The 20,118-nt window shown below is 41.7% G+C and overlaps 1 long non-coding RNA gene across 1 annotated transcript in view; it reads right to left on the bottom strand.

The window, feature by feature from the left end:
• Positions 1-6,503: 6,503 nt before the first annotated feature.
• LOC142018704 (uncharacterized) overlaps positions 6,504-20,118 on the bottom strand; it is an 88,571-nt gene continuing 74,956 nt past the window's right edge. The window contains exon 4 of the long non-coding RNA XR_012646892.1: positions 6,504-6,607. This is a non-coding gene — a long non-coding RNA (uncharacterized LOC142018704). The remainder of the gene's footprint in view (positions 6,608-20,118) is intronic.

The following is a 20,118-nucleotide window of genomic DNA, read 5'->3' as shown; positions in this document are numbered from 1 at the left end:
CTCCCCTGACGCGGGGGCGGAGTGTTCCCGCTCGGCTCCCGGCCCCTCCCCGCGCACCACAGCGGCTAAGTCCCTCGCACGCCGGGGCGGAGGGTAGGCCCTTCCGAGCTTCCTCTTGCCACTCGGGTCTTCTCCGGCCTTCCCCGCCCTGCGGGGCTGAACGGAGCTGGTTCCTTGTCACCGTTCCCCCGACGGCGTGGGTGGACTCGTAAGGCACAAAGTGCCACCTGTAGCGCTCCCGCAATGCCCCCCCGCCCCCACAGACGCACAAAGCGCGGGGCTCCTCCTCAGACCCTGCCAACCGTGGCCTAACTAGCTGCCCGGCCTTGCCGGTTCCCGGGGCGCACTGCCTCGCGGCTCCAGAGGAAGGTGGCTAGTCCCCAGGGGATGGGTCCCCTCCTTCCCCCCGCGGGATCGCAAAGGACTCCTTCCACGTTCCCCCCGCCAGGGTGGGAGCTGGCTGATCCCCAGGGGAAGGAGGGCCACCTCCGCCTGTTAACAGACACCGGTAATGGGGTTAAAATAATGGGAAGGGGCTGGTGATCACCCCGTATTCCAGGAGGGGGCTCTTTGCCATCAGACACAGGAGGGCTGTTTCCTCTCCCCTCCACACCCCGCAGCAGGAGCCCGGCTACATGTTTCATCCCTTGTTCAACACACGCCCCCTCTTTACAGACTCCCACAACACTGCATTGTTTACTCCCTGGTTCCCCCGGGAGCGGAATGCTTGTTTATGCCCTGCTACAGCTGAATAACAGTCGAAGCAGAGGGGTGGGTTGCTAGGAAGGGAAGAGCAGGGTGTTGAATGATGGAGAGGTGAGGCAAGGAGCCGAATCCAGTGTGTAGTTTGATAAACCTTGTGCCTGTTACCGTGTTCACTTTGTACGTGATACGCTTGTTTTTCTCAAGCTTTTGCTTGTCTGTGTCCCGGAGTACATGTGCTTTGGAGTAGGGACTGTGTCTTCTGTGTTTGGAAAGCACCTAGCACATTGTGGATGCTCCTATGAAGAATACTTAGGAAAAGGGGGATCTCTAAATGAAGAGTGCTTCACTCCAAGAAAAAAGGTTTGTATGATGTATATAAAGACACAGCAGTGCAGGATTTTCCCTCGCATACAAATGGAGCCCTGGCCTCCCAAACTGCAGCAGATTTTCCCAAACAGGAACATAAAGGGCTGAAGAGGTAGCTCTCCAAAAACCCTTAATCTGGGAAATGACTCCATAAGGAATCAAAGCTTAAATGAGTACATCTCTTAACTTCTAAAACAAAACAAACTCCTTGCAATTACAAAATGTCAAATAAGGAAGGTTTAATTTTCTTTCTTTTTTAAAGTGTAAATGTATTCTGTGATATGAACAGTTAGGAGTTGAGAAACTGCCTACTAATCTCAGACAAGTAGCCAAAATCCTGGTTAAACATATAAAATTACCTTTCCATAACCTCTGATGGTTCTAACACTTTTTTCTATTAATCATGTTCTCTCATTTATATGCTAGGAAACTATAATATACACAACCTCCATAGGCAATTTATTCCAGTGCTTAACTACCCTGACAGGAACATTTTCCAAATGACTAATCTACATATCCTTGCTACCCATTGCTTCTTGTCCCAGTCTCAGAAATTAAAAGAGAACACTTCTTCTTCTGCATCCTTATAAACTTGTACATATTTGAAGACTATGATCATGTTCCCCCTTCGTCCTCTCAAGACTAAGTAATCCCATTTTTTCAATGTTTTCTAGATTTTTAATAGTTTTTGTAGCTCTTCTCTGGATTATCTACAATTTGTCCACATTTCTTGAAATGTGGCTCCCAGCACTAAGAACACACTATTCCAGCAGAGGCCTAATAAGCACAGAGTAAAGCATGAGTATGACTTCTCATGTCTTTCTTACAATGCTGCTACTAATACACACGGCCATTCCTAGGAGTGTGTAGGGCCTGGGTCAGGGGGCTGCAATCTGTAGCTCCAGAGCTGCATGCAGTGCTTTAAGGATTCCTTTGTGGCTCCTGATGCTATAATACCAATGTTTTTTTTTTGTTTTGTTTAGTTTTTTGTTTTAAAAACACCTTCCTGATTATTTTGAATAACCAGTGAATGTCTAAAAGCCCAACAATGAACAACTCATATCTAAATAACAAGCAATATGTGATCTCAAAACATTGGATAATTCCCCCTACTGTCCTTCACAGAGAAAGAAGGTGCAGCAGTGAAAGTCGGTGCCAGTAGTACAAACACATAAAATGTGAGGAAATAAAATATGTTAAAAGTTTATGAATGTCTTCCAGTAAACATATGTCACATTACAAATCATTGTGTGTGCACTGTTCTTAAAATAGGGAATACAACAAGTATGGTTTGATGTTATTCTTTAAGGACCATCTCGTATTCATACACAGTGCAGCTCTTCAATTATTGAGCCTTTTACCGAATTGGAAAAAACGTCTCTTCTTGCTATTTTGGTTGCTGATCCCTGGCCTGGGGTAACCCCCCACCATCACCAAAGACTCCAGGACCCCACTGCAGGCTCTACCCCATTGCTTAAGCCCCTTCCCCTGAGCAACACAACATGGGGAATTACAGGGGGCTGTGACATGGGACAGCAACAGGGGTTTCTCCCCTGCCTCATCCTGCATTCACAGCAGTGGGAGCTGAAGCAGCCCAACAGCCTGCTCTGCCCCACTGCCCTCTCCCAGTCTGCTTTACTCTGATTCAGCTACAATAAATGTTGGATAAATATAGAACCAAACTTAAGTGGTTTTGCGTCACAAGGACAGACAATAAGGGCCCAGTTATGCATGATGCTGAATGCCCTCCATTACTATTACTTGAGGGCACGCAGCATTTTGCATGGCCAAGCAATGAGAGGCTCAAAAGAAATTTTATGTAATAAAGAGTTAAGTAACCAAAGACTTGATGACAAAAAATGCTTAAAATCCTCTGGGAAGTCTAGTATTTCTGATGCTATTCGTTCTTTCCATGTTAAATATTTTGACAAAATTATATCATGGGGGTAAAATGAAATCTTGAATACCAGAGATCATCCTCCACAGTAAAAATGGCAAACAAAATTCCATTGTGGAATAAGACAGATATGTACTAGGTATCAAATGAAGTTATTTTGTAACTGTAAGAAGCACCAGTATGACCATATGTGGAATACCATGCCCAGTTCTGGTCAATAATGATAACAAGAATTGGCTTGAGCCAATGTAATTTGCATGTGAATTTGACTGATTAAAATTGTTTTGCTGAAAATATGCACTTCATGGTGTTTAAAAGGACAAGCTTGTTTACAGACTAATACTGCAGCAGGTTGCTGCAGCTGGGTGAAAATGGGGCACAGGGCAGCTGTTTTCAGGAGGTTGGACAGCCACTTGCAACCAATCAGACTGAGAAAGATGACTGCAACCAATTCCACTTTCATTTAGATTAATGTAAATCAGGAGTAAGATTGCCAACTCCGACTGAAGCTATTCTGGCAGATTGTCTTTTCCAACAAGACATGATGTCATTTTCTTAAAATGTCCTATTAAAACCTCCAGGATTATGTTCAATAGTCACAGGGAGATTGATGCTAGTTCCAGGAGAATGCAGGCTTCTCCTGGAGAGCTGGCTCTCTAATCAGGAGTGACAACTGAAGTTAATTTAGCTACTTCAGATTTGCACTGGTATAAATCAGAACAGAAAGTTAGTCCATTCATGAACATTCTTTTCTATTCCATACAAACAAGTAAGCAGTTTGCAATAATTAGCATGAATAGAGCTCATCCTGGGCTAAAGCTTTTAATGTACTATATACAGCATAATTTAATTCAACAATCGTACTGAAAAGTGGATTTTAATGGTATTTCAATGCCTAGAAGGATTTTCAAAATTATGTAGGTGCCCAACTCACATTAACTTCAATGGCACTTTTATGTGCCTAAATTCTTTTAACAATCTCACTGAGAGTTTTACCTAATCATGGCCTAAATAACTGCAATTTGAGTTTTATGTAGAATTTGTATTAATAACTGGTTAAGGATAGATAAATATGTTCAAGTTTGAATGATTATCAGAAGTCAACTTGCTTTAGAGAACAGTGAAAATCTTGAGAAAAAAAATCTCCTGAGCTTTTTGGTAAACTGATGTTCTGCTTAGGTTGCAAGAACCATGAAGGTATTTTAATGCATCTGGTCTAGCTAAAACATAGGAAGTGAAGAAACATCTGAAAATAGTAAGAGAGTTATAGGAGAGAAGAGAAAGCAATTTTAAAATAATAGTGGTCTAACTTCAAAGTGTTTAAAGATGTGGCTTGGATAAATATCCAAAAGTTCAACTGTAAACTTTAATAGGACAACTTTTATTTCATGGTACACGCACTCTCAAGAGTATCAGTTCCTGCTGTCTTACTCACTCTGGGCCAAATCCTGCAACACTGTCTAATGCCTAACAGGCTAGAAGGTAAGACAGCCATTTTGCTTCCTCTGTATTTGGGCAGATGGTGGTAGTTGATCAGTGTAGTCACAGATTCACAAGAATCTGTCCTGTTCCTTTCCTACTTCATTTCACAAATCTCTTCCATAGTATTAAGAAGTAGGTAGCCTTCATGGAACACATCTTTGGCCCTTCAACTCATAACCTGTTTTTCACAGTTGAGAAAGTGCTTGCAGAAAAGTGGTCCAGATTCTGCTTTGCGGAATTAGATGTGGCAAAACACTGATTAAAATAATGCATTTATAGAGTATTTTTCCATTATGGGATATTTCCAAGGAATTTTTTCATGCTTCATACAATCTTGTAAACTTCATTTCTCAAAGGCAGTTCCATATAAATCAACAGAGCACTAGTCAAAAAAGAAAAATTTACATAATGGATTTTTTAAATATTCCTTAACAAAATCTGTGATAAAATTGAGTTAATATATCAATTATATAGCTGAAATAATTACAGGCATGTTGTTATCGCCTCGAAATCACCATTATCAGCCCAGAAAATTCAGAATTTACATTGAATTAAATCCAAATGTTAAAAGTATAGAAACACTCAGGTACAGCACCCAAATAACCATTATTCTGCGTTAGTGACTTTATGCAGTAATCATATGTGTATAGTTAAGGAATGGTCTGTGGTCCAAAACTAGATCAAATTGATTTTTATTTGAAGATACACTAGGTTCTTCCCATCATGGTTGTAGAAGAAAGCTTGAAAATTTGACCAGTACATAGTCTAAAGGCTCAGAGAAAAGAACGCAAATATAAAGAATTTTTTTATTTTAGTTTATCAACTTCTTGTTACAGGAGATATTAGTGTCTTCATTGACTTAGATGCCTTTCAAGGAAAATGAAGTTGGGGGGAGGGGATGTTGCATTTTACTAGGCATCATCCCAAAGCTTTGGTATTAAAAACACTATTTACCCTGATGATGAACAAGTAAGAAAATATTTACAGACAAATTTGCAGCAGTTTTCCAAAAATTTACTATACACTTGCACATGAATAAGCTTCTGTTTGTAGCTTGAATAAAAAAAGCTTAGGCTGTATTGGAACCAGAGCTTTTATCTTCTCCTTGGTTGACGTACCTGTGCTAGTTCTGATCAGATTACTGTACTAAATATAACAGTGTATATATGGTAATCACATCTGAAACTCTAAATTCATAGTCAAGGCAGCTAGCCTCTTCTGACGTGCTAGCTAAATCAGAGCTAAAACAGGTATGTCTACCCTAGCTGGAAATTACACCACTTGCTTTACTGGAGGCATATCTTGCGTGTACGAACCTCAAATACAATTGTAGAGATTGTAAGCTCTATTTTAGAGACAGGGCTACATTTTAAAAAGTGGTCTATGCAAATATGATTACAAATCCACAAAATTGATTCACATACAATTTCAAAGATCCCTTTTGAAAACAGTGAGTCGTGAAGCACTGCATTTCTAAACAATTTTTGTGGACTGCAGTTTCAAAGCTTTTTGTTTACTGATATGCTAAAGAAAAAGTAGTTGTCTAATATTGCAATTGGCAAAGGAAGGAATAATAAATGTCAAGACATAATTCTTTGCACTTCTTTTGGGATGCATAAGATAAAAGTTGAGATTGTAATGCTAGGTTATTTTGTGTGTATTAATATGGATATAATAAGGCATTTATCTGTCTGAGGTCTGGAAACATATTCCTTCAGCCACATTAAATATTTCACATACGTAGGGTTCAAATTCACTGTGTAGAGGATGAAGAGGGTATAAATAACTCACAAAATACAACAGGTGGCATATTATTATATGCTGGCTGCCATTGCTGGAATCTAAAAAGAGAAAGTGATTGATTCAATTCATCATCAACCATATAATGATGGCCTGAAGTATCCATGTTAAAAGAAAACATTTGACTGTGCTCCACATGTAGCCTGAAATAGTGCAGATGAGTAGGAATTTCACCAGTTTCACCCATTTGTTCAGAACTCAGGGACATACATGCTCACCAAAATAAAAAGACTTATTTGAACCAATAAAGTACTTGTGTGAAAAAGTAGTTTTAATGATGCGTAAAACAAACTCTTGTCCTGCTTTTGCCACAGTCATGAGCTTCAGATTTGCCACTGTGTAGCTGGCCTTCATATGCTGTAAAAACAGAACGGGCTGCTGTCATTCAAAAAGCAAATGGGAGCACAAGCACTGACTTCCCCTCTAGCCAGAGGGTGGTCAACCCCACCTCCCTCCATCCCATGTCCTACGCCATCCCTCCCCCCAAATCCCCTGCCTCTTCCCTTCCCTGCTCTGCCCCCACCCGTCTCCCTTCTACCCTAGCCTCCAATTCCGTGCCCCAACTCTGCCATTGCCCAGCCTCTTCCCCATCTCCTCTGCTGAATGCTCCCTGTGCCTACTCTCCCCTACCATCCCAGACCTTCCTGAATGCTGCAAATCAGCACAGCACTTAGGAGCTGGTTGGTGGAGCCTCAAGCAAGCTGAGAGGTGTGGGAGTGGATGTATCCAATGGATGTTCCATGCCCACTAATTCTTCCCTGAGGGTGCTCCAGCACCAGAGCACCCAGGGAGTTAGCATGTATGAGTGGGAGCACCAGATGACAGTTGCTCTTGGCTGTGGAGACAAGATTCCTGATATAAGAATGCATACTATACAGTACCAGATAAAGTCAGATAACACTAATGTTTAAACCTTTATCCTAATTATAAAAGCTTCAAAAAGCTATTGTCATTGAGTGGGAAATTAACCCAGTAGAGAGGGGCAACTTAAATCCAGCTTTGCTTCAGAGGGCACAGATGCCCTTTTGTAGACCCTGCACATTGGAGTGAAGTTCACCCATTCACAAAAGCTGCTTTGCATACAGTTGGCACAGAGCTTTGTTTTGAAAATTTCCATCCACAGAGTAGTACTAAGACCTCTGTGTATTTTAACAATTTTAACTAGTTAATGTGATGGGACAAACCACATTAGAACTATGCCTGAAAATAAAGTTTAGATAAGACATGTCTTTTTAAGTATGATGGCAATGCATCCCCTTCCAGAATAATCCCCAAGATATGTTAAAAACTGAATTAGCTAGAATTATTTTCAAACATAGTTAAATCACAATCATTAAATCATTTCCCAGACCAGTGCAATTAGGGCCTTGAGGGAATGGCAGCAATAATGTCTTAAGGCATAGCTTAAAGATGGGTGATAAATCATACTAAACTGAGAATTTCCTGTTTTATCTGAATTTGTCACTTTTAACAAGGCTTCACTGAGAGAGAGGGAGAGTGTTGGAGGGCGATTTAAACTTTTTACCGTTAAAAGTAAGATATCAAATTTATATTTAATTATCCAAAGATAAATATAATTTATTTCTTTTGTATCCCACTGGCCTTCCTAATCCTTCCTTGGAAAAGATGTTTAGAAAGCAAGGTAACAATTTAGAATCTAACATTGTGAGCATGTTGATGCAGGCTCCAGCAGTTCTCTTACTACTATAGGCTGATTTTCTTGAAATTTGTATCTATTATTATATGCAACATGTATATTACATTTTAACATCTATATTATAACTTCTGGTCTCTTGTTAGTCCTCTTGAAAACTGTAAGCTATGTGTCTCTGTGAACAAGAGCAGCTCTGATTTTGTTTCCAATATTATATTATTTTAAAAGAAAATAATAAAGATTATAATTATTAATTACTAACGTGTACAAGCATTGGAAGATAATTAGAACCATCGTCATGGATACTGCAACAATAATCGCTAACAAGTGTATACCACACCGTTTTTCTTTCTTTAAATTACTCTTTGTACCACAATATTCAGCTGAAAATCTTCCACAGAAAGCAGGCCCTTAGTGTATTGGGTAGTAACTAAGGCCCAAAATTGTGATTTTTTTTATTATTTAAGAATCACTCAGGCATCAAGGCCTTTCAGAAAAGCCAGAACAGACGGCTGACAGTATAAAAACCCAAGCTACATTAGTTCAACAGTCTGAGGAAATTCACAGTTGTTCTCCCTTTTGCAAAAAGGTACCACTGGGTGCAGCTAAGACAGACTTCTCCTTTTTCCCTGTATGTGAATGAATGAATTTTTTAAAAAAATCAAACATTAAGATATGCTATTATGTGCTTGATACAGTAGTGAAAGAAGGGAACTTGTTGGAATATTATATTGCAATTAAAGTTTTTATAAGTATAAACTGAACATCAACATGGAGAGTGGGTGAACCACTGGCTTGTGGAGGCTATGTCCCCAGCCACACTCCTACTCAAGCCCCACCCCTTTTGCACCCACCAGAGCCAGGCCCTTCCATTGTGTCTTCTGGCCCCTGTACCATACCCCCAGTTTCCCTGTTATGGGCACTGGCCACCACTGTAGGCTAGTACCCCCAACAAGCACAAGGAATCCAGTCAACACTGCCACTGCCTTCCTGGCTCTAGAGTGTGGAGAGACCAAGCAAGCACAGCCCCCAGTTCCTTCCCTGATGATACAAGTTCTGAAGCACAAGGTGGCGGGGCTGCCAGCCATGGTGAGTCAGAAGCAGGAGGACAACGGGGCATGGAATGTGGGTGGGGCCACACCTGGCTGGGGAGGCATAGCCTCCCCCATGCCTCTGATATCTGCTGCCCATGGATGTCAACTATTAGTGATACATTTTGGGGCAAAATACTGTAAAATTTAACAACAAGGTTATCACATAGGCAATTTTGTTAGGGAAAGAAAGGAATTATGTTCATATTGATTTCTTCAGGTTAAGTAATAAAGTAATGAAGTAAGGCTAATATTTGCAATCAAGCATTCATGTGCTCTGAAGTTAATTAAATGTATCTGGGATGAAAGAAGCAGTTAATAAAAAGAACTGAAATCAAATAATGCATTTATAAAGACACATGGCTACAGAGTAGAAGAATCAGAAATGAAACTAGTTAGTAATGCATGGATTCAACTCAGCCATACAACCACCCACCAATGTCATAAAAACAGAGAACAGAAATGGAAGATTTATATAGCTTTCTGATCCGCAGTTTTTGAGCTGTCTTTGCATTGTATAATGGACTCTTAAATAAATTTTAAGAGCATCAAAGAATATACATGGATTTTATATGTTATTAATTAAGTTTGAACAGAACATTTCAGCAACTAGTTAGAATGTTTATGGAGAAATTGAAGCCTGATCAAGCATAACTGCAAAGTTAGCCAAGGAATGCACAACAAATATGGAAAATGACTTGAAGAGGTAAGTTGTTGACTGGAGCAAACCAGACAGTGTTCCAAGTATGTCCCAAGATGGCTCTACCAACATTCAGAAACTAATTTCTCTTACATAGGACAGTGTGTAAAAATGTTTCATAATATGATTGGAAAATTCCAATCCCAATTCCAAGAACTGTAAAGCTGATGTCTCATTCCCTAATTGGATGGTTAGAGAGGATAGCTCTAATTTTGGGTGGATGTTTCAAATCTTCAGCACAAGTGTGGGTTCATGTTGTATGGATATTGATTTTAAAGGCCTTAATAATTTTAAATTAATATTAGATAGGTTTGGGGTTAATTTTAAATGGAGCTATTGTTTTTATTTGGTTATATAGTAAATACTTGAAAGCATTTATTTAAATTAAAAGTTGATTGGTTAAACATAAGAAAGAACAAGTAATTAAATGAGCATTTATACTGAAATTGTGGTTGAGTGATTCTGCAAAATTATCCAAAAAATTGAAAACAGTTAAATTTTAAGTTATTGTAAGTTATTTGTTTTAAGCTGAAGTATTAGTTTTTGTTTTTAGAGCAACTTTTTGATTAAAAAGTTAATTTTACATTTAGTTTTGATGTTAAAAAGGCATTTACTTACTCTGTTTTTAACAAACAGACAAGGTAGGAAACAGACAGGATAGAAAAGATGGATGAAATATGGCTTTTGACCATGTTTTTGGAATATTGGATAGTTACAAGTAGATTCTTGGGCTGACAAGTCAACCACAACACTTGCCATCATGGCTGACAGACTTAGCCAAGCCCTGGAGGGGGATGGGGGCTTTAAATGAAAACGGTGGGGCTGGGGGCTAGCCTACTCTAGCCAGCCCTTCAGCATTGCCCAGGGTGTGCGGCCCAGGCTCCAGTGGCAATTTAAAGGGCATGGGGATCCAGCTGCCGCCATTGCTGATGTAGTGGCAGCAATGCTTAGGAGTCTCAGGCCTTTTTAAATCACCTTCCACCTTTGAGGACCTGATACCTGCTGAGTAGACTTCTGGCTCGTTGTGACTTTGGGTGACAGGCCTGTCTTCACCTACAGACATCCACCCAGTCTCAAGAAAATATTCACAAGCAGCCACACGGCATACAACAGAAATTCTAACCAGGAACCTATCCCTGCAACAAGCCACGTTGCCAACTCTGTCCACATATCTACACTAGTGACAACATCATTGGACCTAACCACATCAGCCCACCAGCAGGGACTCATTTATCTTCCTGCACATGCACAAAAGTGATATATGCCATCATGTGCTAGCTATGCCCCCCTGCCATATACATTGGACAAATTGGACAGTCTATGCATTAGTGGATAAATGGACATAAATCAGACAACAGGAATTGGAATACACATAAATCTATAGGGGAACACTTTAACCTCTCTGGACATTCAATAATGCATTTAAAAGTTGCCGTTCTTCTACATAACAATTTTACCACAAGCTTACAGAGGGAGTCACCTGAACTGGAATTAATTTGCAAATTTGACACTTAAATTAGGCCTCAATGGAGATCTCAATTATTTTACGCATTACAAGGGCAATTTACCCACCTTTGACATTCACAGGAATGGCACACATTCTACTTAACTTATTGTGCTTCATCTACGGGTCCTATTAGTGACAGATAATCCTTTTTTTCCCTCCTTCCTCCCCTCCCAACTATATAAACCCTGGATTCTAATTGTCTACTCCAATAATCTAAGGAAGCAGCTCTTACCCACAAAAACTCATTACCTAATAAATTTGCTAGTCTTTAAGGTGCTCCAGGAATTCTTGTTACTGGTTAGGACAGTTATTTGGTTGGATTTTTTATAAGACAGGGCAGGGTTGGATGCAACATAACTGATTTCAGGATCTGATGAAATGTCAAGATAATGAGATAGGAAAAATATAGGAAGAAAGAAACCGCAGGATAGAAAAAAAAAGAGTGAGTAGGGTATAGCACACAATAGAGGACTTTACATGCCAATACAATGCTGGGAGCTATATCTCTTTACTGGTGGGCTGAGGCCTGAATGTCATGATAATGTGTGAAATTTTACCACTCAGTGAAAAAAAGTTTCTCAAACAAGGGAAAGGCCTATTGGCCTCCTCTCAGAAAGAAAGTCCTTTGGATGAGTCAGTCTAAAGATGAGCTGAAAGAAGTTGAAGATGTGATGAACTGAGCTGGGATGCAACATGCTGGCATGGGGATGAGAGTGTTGAACTGAACTAATGATGTTTTTCTGAAAAAAAGGTTTGATGTTTTCTTTTTCAGAAAACCAGAAAATGAAAAAAATGGGCAGCCAAGTGTATTCCCCTCACTATTTTATTTATTATTTGGGCTGTTACATTGATTCTAGTCTATTAACTTTTGGTTCTACACTTTTTGCTTTTACTAAGCTTAATTATAATAGTCTTTGGATTATATTAACATAGACTTTTGGGTTTAATTTAACTTTTGTGTTTGCTTTTTAGCACTTTAAAACATTAAATTTGTAAACAAATTATTTGTCATTAATATGTTAACATTTTAAGAACTTTTGACATATTTTATAACTCTCAACTTTCAAAAGGTGTTCATTTTGTAGTTCCGATAGTCAGAACAGTTACCATCTCAGTAGTCCTATCATCATCTCCAAGACGCAGCACCAAGTTGGACCACCCAACAGAAACTGGATAAGAAGGTCTGTCTCTTTCATCATATTGCTTCCAAAAAGCTGAGGACACTTGGAAGACAAAAGAGATCTGGGGCCATCAACCTGGGAGACCTCCTGGTGGGTGACATCAAGTATCTGTCTCTGATACGTACCTTTAACTGTGTCTATTTTGCTACTATTCAGGGTGTCTGATAGCATGCCAGGGTGAGTCATGTGAGTGCTTCATTCCATCTGTTTGTCCTTTTAACTTTGTCTGTGAATACTGATAGCTGAGCAAACACATGATGATAAGCAATAGATAGGCTTTCCCTTGAACAGTCACCCAAATCAGTCAGTTGACTGCTGTCTGAACCTGAGTACTTAATTAGTATACATGGATGTATATGTGCTTTAAAATCAACATAGAGTTACAATGTGTGACCTTGTTTTGCAACAAGCTCCAATCAAGATTATTGTAAAGTAGCTTTGAAACTGAACAAATTACTGCTGTTAACTAAGATTATGGAACACAGGATATCTGTCATATGTACCAATGGTTTCTTAATGCTGGTCAAGTTTTACATGCATACAGCACTAAACCAAATCAACTGTACAAGCCTCTTCTACTGCTCTGAGTTTATACAATGTCAAATAGAGGACTTTGTTGGACAGATCCTAGAACTAATACATTTTGTGAGGAATTATCGTAAAATAGTTTACTGCTCTAGATCCATTGGGAAAGAGATCTTGGAAATAATTGTACAACTTGTCTTTTGATATACAGTCGACACCCGACTTACATGATTTCAACTTACGCATTTCTAGCAATAATACAAGCCAAAATTGTGTGTGGTGGGAATCTGGGAACCAGGAGGCAGCCTGGTTCCAGGCTACCCTCTGCTTGCAGGAGCCTGGAAAGTGACTAGTGCTGCTGTGCCTGGCTCTGGGCTCCCCACCCCTCATGGGACTAGGGAGCCAGACACAGCCAGAACCAGGGACCTGAAGGTGGCAGGGCCCCTCCCTCACCAGGTCCCAACTTACACAAAGTGTGACTTATACATGGCTGCCCAGGAATGCAACCTACGGGTAAGTCAGGGGTCCACTGTAAATTGGATTTTTTTCCTTTCTCTCATTAGCAACACCACACCTGATAACCATTTGGTGCTGGGGCAGCCAACTTACTGGCATCTGGTCAGGAAAGTTGACAACCATAATTAACACCAGTGAGCCCTTATTTTGAGGGATCCTTACATCATAAATCTAAACGATCAAATTCCCAAGCTCATGTTTAAGTGTGTTAGTTTCTGTTGCACTTGTGTAATTTGATTCTCAAAACTTGAATTGTTATATTGACCAGTTTTCTAGTTTATTAGCCCAATCATATTTTTGCCTTCTTATATCATATATTATAACTTGCTGTTATATATAGTTAATAAAACTAAAATCTACTCTGATTCATTTTCCTTACCTAAGCAATCAAAATTAAGAGAGCCCAAAAATGTGATATTGATAAGTAATTAAGAAGTTTGTTAGCCAACAAGGCTCAGGCTTGAGCTACTGTAGGATGTTAGGTCAAGCTTAGGTGACTTAGGTTGATTTTCTACACCATCAGTAACAGAATCATAGAACAATAGAGCTGGAAGAGACCTAAAAGGCCATCAAGTCCAGCCTCCTGCCCAAGGCAGGATCAAACCCATCAGAACAGCCCAACCAGGGCTTTGTCAAGCCAAGAGTTAAACACCTCCAGGGATGGAGACTCCACTACTTTCCTTGGTAGACCATTCCAATGTTTCACTACCCTCCTAGTGAAAAAGTTTTTCCTAATATTCAACCTGGAGCTTCCCAACCGCACTTTGAGACCATTGCTCCGTGTTCTGCCATCCATGACCACTGTGAACAGCCTCTCTCCAGCCTCTTTGCAACCTCCCTTCAGTAAGTTGAAGGCTGTTATCAAGTACCCCGTCAAGTCTTCTCTTCTGCAGACTAAACAGACCCAATTCCCTCAGCCTTTCTTCATAGGTCATATGCTCCAGCCCCCTAATTATGTTGGTCGCCCTCTGCTGGACCCTCGCCAGTGTGTCCACATCCTTCCTACAATTGGGGGCCCAGAACTGGACATAGTACTCCACATGCAGCCTCACCAAAGCTGAATAAAGAAGAATAATCACTTCTCTCGATCTACTGGCAATGCTCCTCTCGATGCAACCTAATATACCACTAGCCTTCTTGGCTACAACGGCACACTGTTGACTCATGTCCAGCTTCTTGTCCATTACAACTCCCAGGTCCTTTTCTGCAGAACTACTACTAAGCCAGTTGGACCCCAGCCTGTAACAATGCCTGGGATTCTTCTGGCCCAAGTGCAGGACTCTGCACTTGTCCTTATTGAACCTCATCAGATTTCTTGTAGCCCAGTCTTCCAATTTGTCTAAGTCACTCTGGACCCTATTCCTACCCTCCAGCGTATCTACCTCTCCCCCTAGCTTAGTGTCACCTGCAAACTTGCTGAGGGTGCAATCCAACCCCTCATCCAGGTCATTGATAACTATGTTGAACAGAACAGGACCTAGAACTGAACCTTGGAGCACTCCATTAGAAACTGACCGCCATCCTGACATCGAGCCATTGATCACTACCTGCTGGGCCCAACCCAGCTTTCTATCCATCTTACTGTCCATTTATCCAATCCACATTCCTTTAACTTGCTGACAAGAATATTGTGAGAGATGTATCAAAAGCTTTGCTAAAGTCAAGATAAATCACATCCATTGATTTTCCCCTATCCACAAAGCCAGTTATCTCATCATAGAAACTAATCAGATTGGTCAGGCATGACTTGCCCCTTCATGAATCCATGTTGACTATTCCTGATCACTTTCCCCTCCTCCAAGTGCCTCAAAATGACTTCCTTGAGGAGTCCCTCCATGATTTTTCCAGGGACGGATGTAATACTGACCAGCCTATAGTTCCCGGGATCATCCTTCTTCCCTTTTTTAAAGATGGGCACTACATTTGCCTTTTTTCCAATCATCCGGGATCTCTCCCGATCACCACGACTTTTCAAAGATAATGGCCAAGGGCTCATCAACGACATATGCCAACTCTCTCAGAACCCTCAGATGAATTCGGTCCAGGTTCATGGATTTATGTATGTTAAATCCACACTGCAGGGTCCATTCTGCCACCTTTAAGGGCTTCTAAGGTCAACTTTTGTACTCCAGCTTTTTACATGGAGTAATGCCAAAATTGACATTCATTCATAAAGCTATTTTTCAAAGCCTCCTTGATTAGCAGGTCCCCCACCCCCACTGTACTCTCTTTATTGCCCGGGTGTTTGGCTGCTCATAACTAGTGGCCAGGTGATCTGCCTCTGCCCTCCAGCCTGGCATGGAATTCCCCTCCCCCCACTTACTTTCACATCACATAAATTACAGAGTACACAGCAGACTGCCACCATGAGGGGACTGTTGCTTTTGCTGAGGTCTAACCAAGGTAGGAGGCTCCTGAATCTGGCTTTTAAATGGCCAAATGCACATTCTACTCCACTCTTCACTTGCTCAGCCTGTAGTTGAACTGCTCCTTACTGTCATCCAGGATGCCTGTGTATGGCTTCTTGAGCCAAGAAGGCAAGGGGTAACCTGGATCTCCCAGGATCACTATTGGCATCTCTATGTCCCCAGTGGTGATTTTCTGGTCTGAGAAGAAAGTTCCATTCTGCAGCTTTCTGAACAGACTATTGTTCCTTAAGATGTACATGACACGCACTTTTCCTGACCATCCCATGTTGATGTAGGTGAAATGACCCTTGTGATCACCAGTGCCCTCAACACCATGGAGAAGTGCACCTTGTGGTTTATATACTCTGCAGCAAGGCATTCCATCTATTGCATCACCACAATTAGTGAATTCCATTGTGGCAAAACCATCCACTGTGTCCTGCAGTCATTGTCTTTTGTAGCAGAAGGGTATTGATTGCCTTGGCTACCCTGGATCACAGCAGCCCCCACTGTAGATCTGCCCATTGTGAATTGATTGCTCACTGACCAGTAGCTGTCTGGCATTAGGGAAGGGATAGCTCAGGGGTTAGAGCATTAGCTCTATAAACCCAGGCTTGTGCGTTCAATCTTTGAAGGTGCCATTTGGGGTAAGTTAGGAAAAAAAACCCACTTGACAAGGTCCTGGCTGGGATGACTTACTGGGGGTTGATCCTGCTTGAAGCAGGGGGCTGGACTAGATGACCTCCTGAGGTCCCTTCCAGCCCTGTGATACCACAGAGCTATTGCCACTCACTTCTTAACTATCAGAGTAGGTTTCATTTCTGTAGTGTTGGGCTTCAGGGTTGGGGAAAGCTATTTGCAAAGTTCCATGAAAGTGGCCTTATGCATGCAGAAGTTCTGTAGCCACTGCTGATCATTGCATACACACAGAACAATGCAGTCACAGCAGTCTGAGCTTGTTTAATGGCACCCAAACCTGCACTCCACTGTGTACATACGATCAAGCAGATCCAGCATCTCCCAGTTCCTTCTCTCCAGTGTTTTGCATTTGTGTATGTCTGTGTCCACCTCAGAGTCTTTATCACTCTGAAGGCTGCTCAGGCTCTGAACATACCACAGCACAATGCATGAGGTGCTCATAATACTTGCCACAATAGTTTGAAGCCGGATGGGTTCCATGATAGCCTTGCAATGGTGTCTGCGCTGATATGTAAAAAGGGCATGAATATATTTTTTGTCATTTTTTTCCAAAGGGAAGGGGAGTGCACTATGGGAGGCTGACAACACACCCAGAAGCACCCATGGTACTTTTTAGCCCTGTCGGACACTGGAAGCTTACTCCATAATGCAAGGGGGCAGCAGGAACTGTGAGACAGGTACCCACGGTGCATTGTTGGGGGTGCATTCCATTGACTTCATGTGCCAGTGTGGACATGCACCCTCAATTTTACAAATCTGGGTGCTACAAAATTGACTTTAACAAATCCAACCTGATTTTGTAGTGTAGATGCAGCCTTAATCCCTAGACTCCAGCCTGTGCTCCAGCCCTAATAGCAGTCTTTTCAGGCCAATAACTAAACACCTGGGGCCTGGGCCTGTGTTCATGTCTCACTAGGCCCCAGCTCTGGCTCAGGCAACAAATAATAATGGTTCACTAGGCCCAGGCAGGGTGGGATGACAAACCAACACAGTCTCCAATAACTAGTGGGGGAGACTGATACCCTGAGACTGGAGAGTGAAATGTGCAGGCCCACCCACTCCACTGCATCCTGGCCCAGGGCCATAGCAATGGCAGAGCGGAAAGCAAAGATCTGGCCCACAATACACTGACTCACTACAGTTCCCTTTGCTCAGCATGCTCTCACTGGCTGCCCCTGCACTACTTCTAGACTCTCCCCTCAGGTATAACTCAGGGTCACTGGGGTCTGAACTCTCTGGTGAGGCCAGGATGTCTTCCTCCTTGTCTTTTAAGGGGCTCAGAGTCCAGGCCAGTCCTCTGTGTCTGGCACATCCTCAGCAGCCTCCCAGCTCAGGAGTGTGGGGGAGGCCTCTGTTTCCTCTGGTGGCTGGAGCCTGAGTGGGCTTCTGACCTGGGCAATAGGTAGTCCCACCCCCAGACTTCCAGTTCAGTAAAGGGCCAGGGGTAGGCTCTGCCCACCAGGGCTTGGGGATGGGTTCTTTCTCATCTTGCTCTGAGAGCAGCAACCCCTGGTCCCTACACAGTTGCTTAACTAAGATTTGTTTTATATCCTATTTTCCCTAAAAATGTTATGCTGAAAGAGTGTTTTCAATGTGCCTCCATGTCAGCAGAGTACATTCTTCTCTCATTTCCACCTGTAAGGTCCATATTCAGTAAAACACTTAACTCTTGTTGACCTTGAAGTCAATGGGACTTGTTAGTCTTTAACGCAGAATGTCTTTGATTCCAAACATCGAAGTGCAGTGCTTTTGTTCATCTTTATGAGCATGTGGCTTTGAAAGAAGATTGATAAATATATTGATTGTGGAGAAAGAAATCAGACACAACTTTGGAGAAGAAAATAGGATGTTACTAAAGCTGTGCCTTGTCCTTTTAAAAACAGTGCATGGAGAATCTGTGACTCAGCCTACAGCTCCTCTACTCTCCTTCTGGGAGTGAAGTAGGGCCTTGGGAGTTGTGGGGTGAGCACAAGAGACAATCTATCTCGGACTATTATGAATCTAGTGACTTAGGAATTAGAAAACAGTCATATCCATAGTATGGACTTGTATCAGAGAGCAGACCCACCTAGGCAAGCCATAGTGTAACATGCAGCCTCCCTCATTTTCCCTGATCAGGTAACCAATTTAATCACTGCAGGCACTTCTCTCTCACAATAATATCACTCCATAGGGCTGGCTTATTATTAGACTTTGATCTAAACTAGTTCATAATAAAAGTCTCAGCATAAGGTCCATTCATTAACCTAGCATAAATATCCATTAAGATCACCTGACATCTCATTCCACAAGAGCCCATATATCACATCCTGATGCTTCTGACCTTACCCAACACATGGTCCTCTTCTGTCCTGCTGGTGTTGGACAGCCACCTGAGCCCTTCCAACTAGAGTGAAACTCTGCTCTTCCCACAGGAACCACCAAAGCCTTTATGCTGGGAGCATCCTTGTCAAGAGAGCATGCCTTACACCATATGGCTCTCTGAGTTCTTCTGGCTCCAGCTCCCTGGTCATGGAGATATCAGTGGATAAGCTCCTGCACTGTTCTTCTGCCTTTAGTTCCCTCCAGTCCTTGGTTCCAGGTCTTCAGAAGGCAACATGCTTTACTACCTCCTGTCCTTCAGCCCTTTCTCATTGGGATTCTCTGTCTTGCAGATACCAGACAGCAAATCCACTTCTACATTGAGCCTCCTCCCAGGAACCACCATCAGTCTCCTTGCTTTGGCAGCCCTCAGCTTTGGCTCTGCTCCTGACTGGCGCAAGCCATGATTCGTCAGGTCTCTCTTCTCCTAAAGCCCAGATGCTCTGATTTATGTGTAATTAAACGGCCAATGTGGAATGTACTGAGAAGGAAGAGGTGTACCATTCCTACTCCCTCTTCAAGGGCCAGGGTCACTCTGTGACAGGATGAAATGCTGAAATTCCATCAGGTGCACTTTGATGGAGCTGACCACAAAAGCTGACTTTTGAAAGTTTAACAAATAATCTGAAGTGTTTTGAATCATAGATTGTGCAGATGACAAATCATGGCAGGTTTCCCAGAAATGCTTCTATTTACAAAGGTATGTAGATTATTTGCTGTTATTAAGTAGGACTTCTTCTGAAGCGTCCTACTCTGAGTTTAAGACACCGAGGGACCAGATGGGCACTGCACCTCTCCCAGTATCTCTGCTAGATACATGAGTGCACAGCTTACATTGTCCCATCAGTGAAATTAACAGTCAAGAGGTTAAAATATGGCTTCAGGGACTTTATATTTACTGTCTCTGCTTATATAATCTTGTTCAGAATAATAGTTTGAGTACATGTATTGCAGAGATATCAGATTAACTGCAATCAAGTTGAAAATACTGAGGTGGAATCTGGCCATTTGCATACCTTTTTTCTGTCTTCTTCACCATATTGTATTCTCCACTTTGTATCTATTTGATAAACTCCAACAGGGATTAATGAAGCAAGCTCCTTTAGTTATAAGAGGGCAATTCTGGTGAAAATTGCAAAACTGACCCAATTTTTTTGCTTGGTGTCTTGCATTCCATTACGTTATTACAAAGGTGTTCAGAACCTTATGCCTTCAGAATACAATCA

The sequence above is a fragment of the Carettochelys insculpta genome, chromosome 10, assembly GCF_033958435.1.
Source record: "Carettochelys insculpta isolate YL-2023 chromosome 10, ASM3395843v1, whole genome shotgun sequence".
In the NCBI taxonomy this organism is placed as follows: domain Eukaryota; kingdom Metazoa; phylum Chordata; order Testudines; family Carettochelyidae; genus Carettochelys; species Carettochelys insculpta.
The sequence above is the reverse complement of the archived record's forward strand: the minus strand, read 5'-3'. Positions and strand labels throughout refer to the sequence as shown.